Genomic DNA, 13,823 nt, shown 5'->3' with positions numbered 1-13,823 from the left:
ATATTTTTATTATTATCTTGAGAAGGGAAAAACCATCAACAGTGACTATTATATGGAGTTATTGGAGCGTTTGAAGGTCGAAATCGCGGAACAAAAAAGTGTTGTTCCACAAAGACAACGCACCGTGCCACAAGTCATTGAGAACGATGGCAAAAATTCATGAATTGGGCTTCGAATTGCTTCCCCACCCACCGTATTCTCCAGATCTGGCCCCAGCGACTTTTTCTTGTTCTCAGACCTCAAAAGGATGCTCCCAGGGAAAAAATTTGGCTGCAATGAAGAGGTGATCGCCGAAACTGAACGAAAAGAAACTTTGCTTGTCTAAAATTTCGTTCCTCAGAAATGAAAACTCTTCTTTCAGCAGGCACACTGCACATGAAAATTGCTTGAAACTGAAAGTAAAATTTCCAGATTTTACTCATCGTATTCATTTAAATAATGGCGGAAAAAATCTACAGATTAAAGATTTCAAATCAAGGCGTTATTTCATCATATACACGATATGTTTATGGTTTCTCTAAAACTCAAACAAAATTGGTTCTCATAAATCCAGAATCTGATCTAGTCTTCATAGATAGAATCTGGTTGAACTGATTTGCTTGGGAGAAAATTTGTCATCAAATCCCCTAAAATTCTATATATTATCAAGAAACGCGCTATGACGAAGAGTTTTCAAAGTAAACTATTATATTTGATTCATGGTGGTGGGTATTTAAGATTCGGCCCGGCCGAACTTACTGCTGTATATACTTGTTTGTCTAATGTATACCACGTGTGGACTAACAATTTAGAAGTGTTTTAAGATACCTTGACTTCGGCAAGTCTTACCACAGCCACAGTAATTCGATTGTGGATGACAGTCTTTAGTAAAAGTTTATACGAAATCCTTGGTGGAGGGTACATAAGATTCGCCACTGAGCCATGTAGCTCTTATTTGCATCAACACACAATTATCGCTATAGCCATCGACGCATACAGTCACCGTGGTGCAATGGTTAGCATGTCCGCCTTGCATATACAAGGTCGTGGGTTCGATTCCTGCTTCGACCGAACACCAAAAAGTTTTTCAGCGGTGGTTTATCCCACCTCAGTAATGCTGGTGATATTTCTGAGGGTTTCAAAGCTTCTCTAAGTGGTTTCACTGCAATATGGAACGCCGTTCGGACTCGGCTATAAAAAGGAGGTCCCTTGTCATTGAGCTTAACATGGAATCGGGCAGCACTCAGTGATAAGGGAGAAGTTCACCAATGTGGTATCACAATGGACTGAATAGTCTAAGTGAGCCTGATACATCGGGCTTAGGTGGCAGCCTAACCTAACCTATACAGTCAAGACATTATATTTATAGCCACATTTTGAGTACACAGAAGCCGATGTAATGAAACTTTGTTTCAAAAAGAAACAACGTTTGTCGGGCCTCTATATTACTAACGACCTACCATATAAAGCTCTTGGAAACGGTAGGTAGGGTAGATTTACATATTTTCCAAAAATGTTCGCACGATTTCTAATAATGCGGTTAAGATGCAGATTGTAAACGTAGATTATGATGGTATATTTCAGTATTATTAAAAATTAAAATTTAATTCACGTTTGAATGCAATAGGAAGTTTTACCAGAAAAATCCGCAACTATTTTCCACAACAGAACACAAAAATAAAATACAGCCAGAGAAGGAATATGATCACCTCAAACATGTTTCAAGAGCAAAATGTTACTTTTGGATGGTGACCATGTAACATGTTTGACGCAACCATCTTATTTTCTCGGAAATTATGTATGAATTATGTAGAAATTATGTATTTCGGCAAGACAAACATGTTACATGGTCACCATCCAAAAATAAAATTTTGCTCTTGAAACATGTTTGAGGTGATCATATTCTTTCTCTGCGTGTAACTAAAATGTCAGACGTAACAAAATCTAATTGTTTTATCAAAGCCTCCTCGAATTTCATATTATAATTACATATATTATAATTTGAATATTGAGAACAAATTTCCCAATGAAATGTTTAATTAGGCATCTTGTTGAAATAGCACCGAAAATTTAATAAAATATTCAACTAGCGAAGATTGTAAATAATTGTAAATTAATTTAGATCGCCATTGTTAAATTAACTAAATATTTTGTTGGAGCAGTATTCGAAATTAAAATCAACTACTAAAAAATATTTGTTTGTTATATTAAACAATTTGTTTAAAAATATTGCACATCCTTTCAAACTGCTGATTTTTTTTGGGTAGATTATTCAGCTAATTTAACAAATGTCTTAGTTAACCGAAATAGTTAGTTGTTTTTCTAATATTTTGTCACATTAACAACCAATTTGGTTTTATCAAAATCAGCGGATGGAGAAATAAGTTTTATAGTCAGATGCAGTAAAATGAAACCGATTTCCATTCGATCAAAAGAATATTAATAGAAACGTCCTCATGGTATGGACATGGTTAACAACTTGGCCGCTGGTTAAAATCGAAGCAATCATGAAAAAGGGAGATTACATTGATATTCTGGCTTCAAATTTGCCTAAGTTTGTGGAGGTCTACGCTTATGCTAGGTTAAGTTAAAGTGGCAGCCCGGTTAAGTTTCAGGCTCACTTACACTATTCAGTCCATTGTGATACCACATTTAACTAAAAGTACCTATTACACATGGGTACTTCTAGTTTTAACTGCTGAACCTTCTCGATTTTCTTCTGTTGAACCAAACAGATTGTTCCAAAAACATTAACAGACTGCTTAAGTTAACGTTTTCCAGGCCCGCCAGTAATTTAAAGCTATATGCTCCTAAAATTCGCTTACGCCTTACACAAAATGCAGGACACTCACACAAGAGATGTTTCATTGATTCCTTACCACCCGCACCATGACAGCTCATACAGTAGTCATTATACTTCGCAATAGTTTTTGCAAATTCGCCTATCAGGCAGCTACCCGTTATAGCAGATATCAAGAGTGATATCTGACGTCTTGAGAACACTAGCATATCTAGCTTGGTACCGTTACAACCCTTGTAATTCTCCCATCGAACATTTGTCATCATGACAGGCTTCTCATGCAGTAAGAGCTTGTAGGTAGCCAGAGATATACCAACAGATTCTAGTTCCCCTGGAATATGTTAGTTCCTATCCTTGCTAACTCATCTGCTTCGCAGTTCCCCGGTATGTTCATATGTGCAGTTTAAAACTTTTTGTCGAAAAGTGGTTTCGCCAGAGTGTAATCCACTACGTTAGCCACCGTGGTGCAATGGTTAGCATGCCCGTCTTGCGTACACAATGTCGTGGGTTCGATTCCTGCTTCGACTGAACACCAAAAAGTTTTTCAGCGGTGGATTATCCCACCTCAGTAATGCTGGTGACATTTCTGAGGGTTTCAAAGCTTCTCTAAGTGGTTTCACTGCAATATGAAACGCTGTTCGGACTCGGCTATAAAAAGCAGGTCCCTTGCCATTGAGCTTAACATGGAATCGGGCAGCACTCAGTGATAAGAGAGACGTTCACCAATGTGGTATCACAATGGACTGAATAGTCTAAGTGAGCCGGATACATCGGGCTGCCAACTAACCTAGGCACATCTGGCATTATTTTGAGGATCGAACTGTGACCGTACATTTTTCCGACCACAGCGATAACTGCACAATCGCACAACCGTTGTTGCAGCTGAAAGTTTGGCCAAAATTTCTAAAAGCAATAGATGCAGCATGACATTAAGGGATTTTGTTCCTGTCTTACTGAATGCGCCTGAGATACACAAGCACGCCATACGCTAAAGTTTATCTAAACCTGTCGGTTGCTGAAGTGCCGGCCACCAGACTACAACAACATATAGCATTAGGTCTAACTACTGCCGTGTGTAGCCAATGCACAATTTTCGGTTTTGGTACCCACTTTTTTCCTATTGCCCTTTTGCACGAGTACCAAGCTACCGTGGCTTTTCTCGCCCTTTCTTCAATATTAAGCCTAAAGTTCAGCTTCCTGTCCATAATAACGCCAAGGCATTTTGCACACTCACCAAAGGAAATTTTGCACACTCACCGTGGGAGTTTTGCGATCCTTGCAGTACATGAATATTTCTGTCTTTGCAGGATTTACTCCAAGACTGTGCTCTTTCGCCCATTTCTCAGTCATCCGGAGGGCTCTCTGTATAACATCTCTGAATGTGGATGGGAATTTTCCCCTGACTGCTAGAGCTACATCGTCGGCATATGCCACCACTTTTATTCTTTCTTTTTCTAGGGAAACCTGAAGGTTGTTTATAGCAACATTCCAAAGAAGAGGTGATAGAACTCCTCCTTGGGGAGTGCCTCTGTTCACATACCTTTGTATGATTGCTTGTCCTAGTGTGGCCGAAGTTCGTCTCCTCATTAGCAGTTCGTCTAGCAGCCTCAGTATACCTGGATCAACATTCAGAGTTGTGTAGAAACACCACGATTGTGTATTCATTGACAGATAGTGAGTGTTAAACTCTGTTTAACAAGACAAATCTAACTAGAAATAAGAAAACTGAATTTAAATGAATTAAAATGAATGAATTAAGTAATAGTTAAGAATTATTAGAATAAAGTTGGTAACTCTACGCGACGTCCAACGTACTTTATTAAATGTAATAACAAGTCTCCAAATATCTTAAAAACACTATTTTAATGGCTCTTGTTTCTGAAGCACAAACCACTTCACTTGAGCATCAGAAACCGTAGCGGTAAGAGTCAACGACTTCTTTCATCAATAAACCAACACCATTTTAAACTGAAATCTTTTTCATTTCTTTTATTTCATGTTTGGGAAAATTTCTTTTAAAACTTGTGAGACGAATATTAACTTATCACAATCACAATGGACTGAATAGTCTAAGTGAGCCTGAATCTTAATCGGGCTGCCACTTTAACCTTTAACCTACAGTCCACTTTCTAAATAATCTCATAGTTGTACATGGTCCTTACGAACCTTCACGAGGAACGAAGCGATTGAAAATAGAAAACCCCTACGAAATTTGGAGTTGAATCTTTTTATCATTACTGCGAAAATGAGTCATAACGAAAGGTAAGTTAAGATTGGTTATTATGTGCTTTCGGATTTCGTGTGAGTTACATTGATGTTATTTTAAAGGAAACAGTGGGATTATTTACAATTTGCTATACGGCAACCCACATTAAAAGATCATCTGTTAATAGTTATTTATGTCGAAAAGTTTCTGATAAAAAGCTCTCCTCATGAGATAATTATGAACACGTTTATGTAAAAGAGCAAATATACGTTTGCATTCCTGTTTGCCTATAATGATCACAATTACTTGCCATTTCATGTGGTTATGTTAACTGATTATGTTAACTGTTAGAGATCGAAGAAGCAGAAGGTATTCTGTAGAAGCCGATTTCTATTTAACATTAAACTGCTCTGAGTAATACATTACTTAATCAGTAAGACAATACGTCTTATACAGCACCCAATTCGCTGGAGTTAATCGTAATAGCACTCTCTTTCCAGACAGAGCTTTGGCCTTCCTTCAGTTGTCACTAAGCTCTCACGTTTCTCTCACTATTTATTGAATACCATCAACAAAAACATACAGGGAGGGTATTTGACATTTCTTTTATGGGGATTTGTATGATGTGGTGTGACAGTTAGTTATCGATTGTTGGTTTCATTCGATTTGTTAGTACGGAGGAAAGTGTAGATAATTTACGTAGTGGAACTGAAATTTATTACAGATTAAAGAATAAGTATGTTTGTGAGACAATAAGCGCCAGATTTAATGAAACAATGAAAACTTTTTCGCGTCGGAATTTGGAAAAGTTTTGAATCCGGAGATTAGACATTCTGTTGGAGATCGATCAAATTAATTTTCTATGTGGTACCCACAAGAATAATTTATTTCGAGGTGTCTCTCTCTAAAAAAAGGAAGAAAAACATAACTAATTTATTCTGTCCTATTGCGATTATTAAAATTTGTTATCCTCGTCTTTGCCAATGAGATTATTACCACGTTGGGTGTTCGATATACCTACATACGTAGGTATATACAAAGATTTGCACATACGTCGGTGAGTGTGATTGTATACATATATTTGTGTCCATTAAACGCGATAGGAATATCGATTTTTTCGATTACAATCTGTTCTCCGGCTGTGGATCCCGCGAATGGTGGTGATATTCGGTGGCACGTAAACGAAATTAGAGAATAATCTGTGTTACCACTATAAAACGAAGAATCAGGCGAATGGTGAAGTCTGCCTCTATTTCTTTAGTTAAGATTGATGGGCGAAATTCCAATGATAAATTACCCGAAATACAAATAGAAGGGAACGTACATTGAAGGTATTTACCATATTTATTATTTACTGTCTTTATAGAAGATAATTTTTGATATACTATTCATGAGATTGTACACGAATAGTCGTGATTGCAACTTGCATTTAATGTTATTATATACATATTAACGTAGAATTTATGGGAACTAAATAATTTGTTGCGCTGAGCAATTCAGTACTAAGGACAACCTACATTCCATTGCGGCCTAATCGGATCGGTTATTGGAAAGTATCTACAACACTGGTTCAGATATATTTTATTCCAGCGGCAGGAAAGGTGTTCTTGCAAAGTTTCATAGTCGTTTTCCAGGGTTGCCAATTCTTAGTTAATACATTGTGACATAATTGGAAAAATTGCGAAATGGAATTTTTGAATGGATTGTAAGATATGGAAGCATTTGATATGTTATGCTTATACATTTTGGTTTAAAGTTCTTCATAAACACAATCCTGGTTCCTTGTTTGGATAAACCTAGAAGGAAAGGAATTTTACAAAAAGTAAGAAAGGTACATTCTGCCTCGAATTAAATTCAAGTAATTTATACTGTCAGTGAAGTATATATCCTCATTTAATTTATGGGATTTTTGAATCATTCTTTAAAAAAAAAAATAAATAAAAATTACATTGATCTGTTGGACATTTGAAGAGAATGTGGAATTGGGAAAAATTGGAATTATTTTTTGAGGCTAAGAGGAAAAATTAAAATTTCTCTGCAACCTAAAGCCCAGTACTAAGTTGGCATTATTGCGCTAAATTGGCAATTTTTTCACGGTTACTTTTCTTTAATAATTTATTTCACCGAAAATAAACATTTTCAATATATACATTGAATTTTTCCCCATCGAGATATAATGAAATTTTCAACAAGGTTATATAATATTATTCCTTTTTTGTGGATTGAGTTTTGATTTACCGGATAACTCGAACTTAATACTCACCCTAGACTAGAATTGGGAATTCAAATTTCTACGAATTATTGGTAGTACTGCATAAGTCTTGGTGGATTCGGTAGTTTGTGTTCTGTTTGATAATTTGGATATTTATATGGTTATTCTTTGGATAAGTGGTGTATGTGGAATTCAATTCCATTTTGTTATTTCGGCATTAAGTTGATAAAGAACTATTAGCGTACACTATCGGGACGGAAAATTGTTGAAATTTTACAATACAGACGGAATTATAAATAATATTTTTACTAAAGTGAAAGAATATTCGTTCTGCCATGAGTGCGAAAAGGTTCATTTTTTTGTCTGATCAAGTGGTGACCTATTGTGCTGCCTTTGCGAAATCTAAGGAAATCCGTACTAAGTCTGAAATAGAGGTAGAATTGGAGGAGCTAGAGCGTAGATATTCAAAGTTGGTGGATGAATACGAGTCTTCTATGATGTCAGATGCTTCTACGAGCAATGATGAGGAACGACAGGCCACACAGTCCAAATGTGAGACCTCCTCTAAATCGTTTAGATAGTGTAAAGCTTCTATGCTAGATCTTCTTTCCATAGAGAACCATAAGCTTTCCAGGACACAAGAGGTTGTTGTGGAGAAAGCGGAGGGGCAAGTGCCTGACATTTCGGGAAGTTCCCTGAAAGTCCCGCCGTGCGACACGGAGAATTTTAGTGCTGGTTATGAGAAATGGCCAAGTTTCAGGGACATGTTCTCCGCTTTTTATGGAAAACATCCCAAATTGTCGCCAGCTCAAAGGCTGTACCGAAAGGCGAAAACTCGCGAGGAAGCAAATCAGATAGTTAAAGGATTTGCTCTTACGGACTCGAATTACGAATTGGCGTGGAAAGCTTTATGTGAACGGTATGAGAACAAGAGGATTCTGATTAACCATCAGCTGAGAAGAATATTCGAGCTCGAAACGGTTTCTTCTGAGAAGTGTAAGAATTTAAGGAATCTGCAGTTTACAGTTAACTATTGTTTAGCTGTTCTGAAATCGTATAATATAAGTATTATTAGTTGGGATCCAATATTAGTTTTCTGGGTTTCATCTAAGTTACCTCCTGAAACATTGTCTGCTTGGGAAGGTTCTATACAGAACCATAAAGAAATTCCTAGTTGGGAAAGCTTGAATGAGTTTATTACTAACCGCTTGGATCTATTAGAAACAATTACCGATCTAAAGAAGCCAGTCTCAAATGCAGCGTCTACTTCTCAAAACCCTCAAGCTTTCCATACTAGATCAGATTCTTCAAATCGGAATTGTAAAATTTGTCACCAGAATCATGTTCTACGACAGTGTACTAAATTCAAAACAATGCCACTTTCAGAAAGGAAGAAATTCGTCGCCGAAAATAAAGTTTGTGAGAACTGCTTGTTCTATGGGCATCCAACAGTTAGTTGCAAGAGTGAAAAGAAGTGCCAGCAATCAAGGCCATCATACATTGTTACATTCCGCAAATAGTCAAAATAGGCCTCAACATTCTAGGGGGCAAAGGAATTTTTCTGGAAATCCCAACTCATTTCACATTTCTACTCAAGAGGATGAGTCGCCTTCATCTGAGAATACTGCAGAAGAGGTACAAATGAATTTTTCGCAATCTTGGCAGGGAACTATTTTACCGACTGTTTTGATAGATTTGGAGCATTTGGGAAATAATTTCACTATTCGGGCATTTTTAGATCAAGGTTCACAGAAAACTTTTATAGCTCATAGGGTTGTAAGCCAGCTAGGCATTCCAACAAGAAAATCTTTTACCAAGATATCAGGACTTGGAGGTACAGTATTGGAAACATCGTCAAGGACATGCAATGTTAAATTAAAATCTAGGAAGTCGAGTTTTGCTTTGGAAACTATGGCGATAGTTATTTCCAATTTGAATCATTTAATGCAGTCTTCAACACATGATATTGATGATTGGGAAGATCTGAACGAACTTGAGTTGGCTGATCCTCTGTTTTACAAAGCTTCACGTATTGACATGCTGATAGGAAGCGATATTCTTCCATGCATAATAAGGTCAGGAGAGTGTCGAAACGTTTCTGGGAATTTGTTAGCTCAGAATTCAGAATTCGGTTGGTATATTAGCGGTCCACAAAACACAAGGTGCGTAACGACGTTCGCAGCATGGGCTACTTACAGTGCAGCTTCGTTGAGCGACGAAGTCAGAAAGTTTTGGGAAGTTGAGGAAATTCCAAATGAAGTGCAAGAATCAGAGGAGGATAAGGAATGTGAGCGAATTTATTTGGAAACGACTAAGCGTAACGAAGACGGCCGATATATCGTACGATTACCGTTTAAAAAAGAATTTCCTCAGAACTTATCACTAGGTTCTTCTAGAAGAACTGCTTTAGGACAGTATTTGAGAATGGAGAAGACTTTAGGAAATTCCCCAGAGATTTCGGAAGAGTACTTACGGGTTCTTCAGGAATACGTTCAATTAAATCATATGTGTCCTGTCTCAAGTGAGGAATTATGTGAGAATTCTAAGTACGAATCATTTTATTTGCCTCATCATGCGGTAATAAAGCCGGAAAGAACTTCGACAAATGTAAGGGTAGTATTTAATGCGTCTATGAAAACAACAAGTGGATTATCATTGAATGATATACTGTATACTGGACCTGCACTTCAAAACGATTTAATGAACGTCATTTTACGATGGCGGTTATTTCATTACGTTTTTAATGGCGATATTCAGAAAATGTATCGCCAGATATTACTTGATGAACGCGACTGGCAATACCAAAGATGTTTATTTCGGGAATCACCAAGAGAAAATGTACAGGATTTCGCATTGAAAACAGTTACGTTCGGAGTAAATTGCGTGCCATTTCTTACCATCAGAACGTTGCTACAACTCAGTGAAGATGGGGAAAACACATATCCATCAGCATCTATTATACTGTTACGAATTTGATAATTATAGATATAAGTTTATTTAAATTAGTTTCCGTTAATTTAAAATTTCAAATTGTAACGATAAAATTTCGCTATCACTTGTTGGAATCATCTATTCATTTTCTAGTATTTTCCTGAATTTCTTTTATGTTCTTTTGTTTGCTTACCGAAATGTTAGTTCTTACTCTCTCATAGAATAGCAACCCCTTTGCTTTGTTATTCTGCATTCTCATTTCATCTCATTGTCTATTGTCATTGTTGTTGTAGTAATGCGAGCATATATCTATGTGAGTGTGTATGTGTTTGGCAGCCACCAGACGAATAACTTAATGGTCGTAGATCCTTCTAGCATTGTCTAAGAATGTTCTGGCGTTGCCAGAATATTGTAGTGCTACCAGAATGTTCTCGTATTGCCACACCGTCATATATAAAAGCGCTCTCATGCTGCTAACGAGTCAGTCTTAATTAAAGCGTCAAACGAATAACTTCAGTGTGAACGAATTGTAAAGTGTGAAGTCATAGTAAATAAATTGTAGATTGTCGTTATTTAAAAGAACTGTGTTTTAATTGTCGGGTAATTAAAAACGCCTAAATATAAAAACGTAACAATACTGCGAAAGAATATTTATGTGGATGATATCTTGGCGGGTGGACATTCCATACTAGAAGCGAAAATCAACTTAGCGGAGCTTGTAGATTTGTTAGATAGTGCTAAATTTCCCCTAAAAAAGATTACGGCAAACCACTCTGATATTCTTCTGGCAGTTCCAGGAGAAGATTTACTAGGTGAAGACTTTCTAAACTTTGAAGATTCTAGTGATACGAAAACTTTAGGCATTCGATGGAATGCTATGGCAGATGAATTTTACTATAGTGTTTACCCCTTTCAAAGTTTTTCAGGAGAAGTTACTAAAAGAATGATACTTTCAATTGTTTCGAAACTCTTTGACCCAGCCGGTTGGTTAGCGCCCATTGTAATAACGGCCAAGATTCTGTTACAGCAACTTTGGATAGACGGTACCAATTGGGACGAGGTAGTCAAACCTCATTCTTTGGAAAAATGGGTTCCAAGCAGAGGTATTGAGATACATGGGTTCTGCGACGCCTCTGAAAAGGCGTATTGTGCTTGTTTATATATCCGGACTTCAATCTGATAATAATAGTTCATGCCATTTAGTGGTTGCTAAAAGTAAAGTGGCTCCTCTTAAGACGATAAGTCTGCCTAGGCTAGAACTTTGTGCTGCGGTATTACTGTCACGACTGATGAAGTCTTCATGCAATCAACTGAACCTGGAAACACAAAATATTTACTTATGGTCTGATTCGACAATCACATTGGCTTGGCTAAGCAAGCCACCATATCAATGGAAAACCTACGTAGCCAATTGTGTGTCTACAATTCTTGATAATGTTGGCAATTCAAATTGGCTTTACGTTCAGAGGGGAGAGAATCCCGCAGATTTGGGAACTCGGGGGTGTACTGCGTCAGACCTTAGAGCAACTAAACTTTGGTGGCACGGTCCACAATGGCTCACGAGAGAAGCTTCCACGTGGCCACAGCAAACTATAGTGCCTTCACATTCAATGGAGAAGAAGACAATGGTTTTTCAAACTCTTACGGAGTCAGAGGATATTTTAGATAGGTTTTCTTCTTATCATAGAGCTCTACGGGTTTTGGCTATTATGTTCCGATTTATTCGAAAATGTCGCCGGCAACACAGCTGTTCTTCTCCGAGTGATCTGATAACGTCAGAAGAAATCGCATTTGTGAAATATCGCGCGATAATGATAGCATAACGTGCCTACTTTTCTTCTGAGTACAATTGTCTTTCGAAAAACTTACCAATCGGATCGAGAAGCAGATTGTTAACAGTGAATCCTTTCTTAGACAACAACGGACTTTTACGAGTCAATGGAAGGCTTTCTAACTCCGATTTGAGTTTCAATGAACGATATCCTATAATACTTCCGGAAAAGTCGAGATTTTGCATATTACTTGTTGATTTTTCTCATAAAGTTTTAATCATGCGGAACATCAAAGTATGCTTCGATACATACGACAAGAATTTCACTTAATCCGATCTCATGTATATCCAAAATCTTAACTTATAAATAATTCTTAGCTCCCAAAAATTCAAACTATTTCAAGAGAATCACCATTTATTATTCTGCTTGAAATTTAGTAGAATGGATGTTCTCGAACGAGTAAATGTGGCATAAAGAATGGGATACTGTTTCAACTGTCTCTGTGCATCACATACAAGAGAATGGTGCCGCTCGCGCAAAACTTGCACCGTATGCAATAAGAATCATCACACTAAATTGCACATGGATCACTCAACCCAACCCAAAAGAGGACAAAATTCTTCAAAACATCGGTACCAAAACCAAACTAAAAGACAAACACGCAGCCCAAAACCTTCAACATTAGTACAGGTCCGTTCAAACGTTGACTCTTCAAAACACGTCAAGTCTAAATCTGAATCAAAATGCTCAAAAATTCAAAATCGTCTTGGAGGTCGATCTAAAAGGCATGTTTTTCTTCCAACTGCTTTGGCTCGGGCGGTAACAAACGCTGGTACAAGCAAAACACGTTTAATTTTGAACTCTGGAGCAACGCAAACTGTAATTTTGAAGTCGTTTGTACGTAACAATCACATGCAAACAACCAAAAAAGATGGCCATGAGTTTTGTACCCTAAATCTTCAATCATTCTATGATAACTCCGTTAAAATACAAATTCAGGGGGTTGTACATGACAAACTCAATACGACGCTACCAGAGAAAGTTCGGGACAAGATTCTGGAGAACACGTATAGTCAGCTGCCAGATTTGGCAGACCCTCACTTTTACCACCCTGTCAACATTGACATCATGATAGCAAACGACGAATTGCCAAAAATTCTTAAACCGGGCTTGATCCAAACATCAAGCCATATGCCATAAGAGTTATGCTGAGCCTTTCTCAGTTCTCGCTTGTATCCTCTCAGATTCTTCTGGTAAGCGTCCCAATCCTCAGGAGCTGTGGTGGACTTTGTTTTGCTAAAGAGCTTCCTGTAGGATTTCCTCATATTACTTAACTCCGTAGACCACCATGGTGGTCGATTTTCCTCCCTTGGTTTTCCTCTAGGGCATGCAGCTTTCAGTGGGATGTTGAAAGCCTTAGTAATACGCTTCACTGCGTTTTCGATATCTTGCAGTGCTCATAACAGGTTGGCTGATAAGTCCCCGGTCTAACAAAGGAAAACACATTTTTTTTTGTCAAAATTCGTTTTTATTATTCAACATAGTTCCCTTCAAGAGCGATACAACGATTATAACGACCTTCCAATTTTTTGATACCATAGGCCTCAGTGTCGGCGCTCACCTCTTCATTGCAGCCAAATTTTTTCCCTGCGAGCATCCTTTTGAGGTCTGAGAACAAAAAAAGTCGCTGGGGGTCAGATCTGGAGAATACGGTGGGTGGGGAAGCAATTCGAAGCCCAATTCATGAATTTTTGCCATCGTTCTCAATGACTTGTGGCACGGTGCGTTGTCTTGGTGGAACAAAACTTTTCTCTTCTTCATATGGGGCCGTTTTGCCGCGATTTCGACCTTCAAACGCTCCAATAACGCCATATAATAGTCACTGTTGATGTTTTTTCCCTTCTCAAGATAATCGATAAAAAT

At 37.6% G+C, this 13,823-nt stretch overlaps 1 protein-coding gene across 2 annotated transcripts in view; it reads left to right on the top strand.

Annotated features, from left to right (window-relative positions):
• Nucleotides 1-13,823, top strand: part of LOC142225770 (alpha-N-acetylgalactosaminidase) — a 336,310-nt gene that overhangs the window by 40,453 nt on the left and 282,034 nt on the right. The window contains exon 1 of one of the 2 annotated variants that reach the window (XM_075295593.1): nt 6,175-6,316. The exons of the other annotated variant lie outside the window; for it this stretch is intronic. The gene's annotated coding sequence lies outside the window, so the exon portion shown is untranslated. Of the gene's footprint in view, nt 1-6,174; nt 6,317-13,823 lie in introns of those variants that run through there. 2 annotated transcript variants of the gene reach the window in all.

This window comes from Haematobia irritans, chromosome 2 (assembly GCF_050003625.1).
Source record: "Haematobia irritans isolate KBUSLIRL chromosome 2, ASM5000362v1, whole genome shotgun sequence".
In the NCBI taxonomy this organism is placed as follows: domain Eukaryota; kingdom Metazoa; phylum Arthropoda; class Insecta; order Diptera; family Muscidae; genus Haematobia; species Haematobia irritans.
This window is presented reverse-complemented; position numbering and strand designations above follow the sequence as displayed.